The sequence below is a fragment of the Suricata suricatta genome, chromosome 13 (assembly GCF_006229205.1).
Source record: "Suricata suricatta isolate VVHF042 chromosome 13, meerkat_22Aug2017_6uvM2_HiC, whole genome shotgun sequence".
In the NCBI taxonomy this organism is placed as follows: Eukaryota; Metazoa; Chordata; class Mammalia; order Carnivora; family Herpestidae; genus Suricata; species Suricata suricatta.
In genome coordinates, this window is record NC_043712.1 from 69,764,261 (window position 1) to 69,766,947 (window position 2,687).

Genomic DNA, 2,687 nt, shown 5'->3' on the forward strand with positions numbered 1-2,687 from the left:
CATTTTGTAGAGTTATTTTCAAGCATGTACAACTATCAATGAAAATATGTGCATTCATATACACCCTTGTTACTTTGATGCTTTATAAGGCCCCTCAATGTAGGGATAGAAAGTATTAATATCCTTCCTTTATGATGATGAGCTCACTTTGCTCATGAGGTTTCATGATAATTTTGTTGTAAATGGCAAACTAGACTCAGACTTTTTGAGTAGATCCTCCCTAGAAACCCATGACATTAATAAAACCCACAGAAATACATTTAGCATCCAATGATGCCTACACTCCAGACTTATTTATGGACCATCTATTTTAATGAAGAATTGACTTAGGTTGTACAAGCAAAAGCATATCAAGTGTTGTCCTCTATTAATATGAGTAATGGGAAAAGTGGCTCTAACATCCTCAGATTGGTTGGAGACCATCTTATCTGCGTTATGGACAAGCAGAGGTTTAGCCACAATATGTTTCTCTGCCACTCAGAAGTCCCATAACATATAGTGGATATGTATCAAAACGGATAAGGGACATTTGGGTAATTATGAATTCTTCAGCATGATTTTTCCAGAAGCCTTGCCATAAAATGAAAATTGTTTGGACATTTTCAGCTGTGAAGAATTTGCTTGGGTCTTAATTTTCATGGTAAGTGAAATGGGCTTATTTTATCTCTACCGCCTCCCCTATACCTTTCTCCAACCTATTTTTGTTTGGAAAGACTTTTAGAAATGAAAACTCAGGATTAAAACAATGACAACATAGATGATACCTGGGATATTTTGTTGGCTTACGTGAACACGAGAATTAAATATGACCTAATTCAGATGGTGTTTTATTTTAATATTGTATCTTGGGGCAGAACCTCCAAAGTGCCGGGAAACAGGAATTCACCTACCTTGTTGTAACTGCAGCCCATACATACCTTCAACTTCTCCTTTTGCTCCTCCTGTAGAATCATCTCCAGGTATCACTGTTTTCTACGATCTAGTATATATCTGACTTAGTTGTATGAATTTTCCAGATTCGGGCACCTGGGTGACTCAGTGGGTTAAGTGTCTGATTTTGGCTCAGGTCATGATCTCACAGTCCGGGAGTTCAAGCCCTGCATCAGGCTCTGTCCTGACAGCTCAGAACTGTGTGACAGCTCAGAAGCCCTGCTTCAGCTTCTGGGTCTCGCTCTATCTCTGCCCTCCCCCACGTGTGCTCTGTCTCTCTCAAAAATCAATAATTGTTAAAAATTTTTTTGAAAAAGAAAAAAAAAGAAATTTCCAGCCCTTCTTAATATTTTGTGCTCAAATTCCAATCTTGCCAAGCCCTGCACCAGTTACATATAAGACAGGAGTTCTATTCCTCTGTATTGTTCAAAACCCAATAAAAGAATAATGGAATGGGATCAATGATATCAGGGTTCTTATCCCAGTCCGGCCATAAAATAATTGTGTCCCCTTGGGAAAATCATAGTTATTTGGGGCCCCTTTCCTTTTCTTTATTTTGACAGAGTTTTGTCCTGAATGATTCAAAATAGCATGTGTACTCTCTGAGTAATAGTTTAAATGTTACTGGTACCCTAAAAAATAAAGACAACTGTGCTTAACTGTACATCGTTTCTGTGACTGTGTTTTCCAAGCCGCCTCCATTTTACAGACGAGAAGATGACTGTGCACAGCAGCAGCAGATTATTCAGCCAGAGGCTCCAAAGTAGATGGGACGAAACCATAAGTTTCCTTTTTCTTCTGAAGCTCATTTAGCCAAAACATAGGCTGGTGAATATTAAGCTGTGAAGCATATTATCAGTGTGTTTAAGGGGCAACTCCCCTTAAACACACTGATAATTGGGGTTGGCCAATTATATAGCAGGAAGGTTTGAAATTCTTACAAGATCATCCAATCTTGTGAGATGTACAGCTCTGTTTTCATATCAAGCAAGCCCTTCCAGTGTCAGGTAATCATCTGGATTTCCGGTTGCTTCTCTGAACTAAACTTCTGAACCACTTGAGGTTTTCTTCTTACTATCTTGAAGTTATGCCAGAATCGCATTTTTTTTTGGACAGTACATTCAGGTTTATATATTCCATGTAAGAGAGATTCAGTGAGTCAGGGTAGGGGTTAAGCCTTCCTTCTCAGAGTGGTATTGAGCTCCCAGTGTAGTATAATTATTTAAGAGACAAATTTCCTCAAAATAGAATAGTATACTCAGATTTTTCTAATATCTAGTATTTTTACATTTTCCTGTAATACATGTATTTATTATATCTACTCAGTAAGATATATACATACAATGGAATATTATTCAGCTTTAAAAAGGAATGACATTCTGATATATGCTACAGCATGGACGAACCTTGAAAATATTATGTTAAGTGTAACAAGTCAGTCACAAATGGAAAAATTTATGATTCCACCTAGCTGAGATATTTAGACTAGGCAAATTTATAGAAACAGAAAGTAGAATTGCTGTTTTGGCGAGCTGGGATGAGTGGGTATTGGATGTTGTTGTTTTTAGGGGTATCGAGTTTCACTTTGGGGTGTTGAACAAGTTCTGGAGGTGGGTGGTGGTGAAGATTGTACAACATTGCGAATACAGTCTTAATTCCACTGACTGGAATGCTTAACATTTTATGTTATGTATATTTGCCACCATAAAAAAAAACTAAATATGTGAATGAAGTGCAGTTTTTATGAATACCACATA

The 2,687-nt window shown here is 37.4% G+C and overlaps 1 long non-coding RNA gene across 1 annotated transcript in view; it reads left to right on the forward strand.

The window, feature by feature from the left end:
* The first annotated feature begins 506 nt into the window (after positions 1 to 506).
* The window catches only part of LOC115277021, an 8,128-nt gene continuing 5,947 nt past the window's right edge, over positions 507 to 2,687 (forward strand). Inside the window, exons 1-2 of the long non-coding RNA XR_003902175.1 lie at positions 507 to 640; positions 855 to 959. This is a non-coding gene — a long non-coding RNA (uncharacterized LOC115277021). The remainder of the gene's footprint in view (positions 641 to 854; positions 960 to 2,687) is intronic.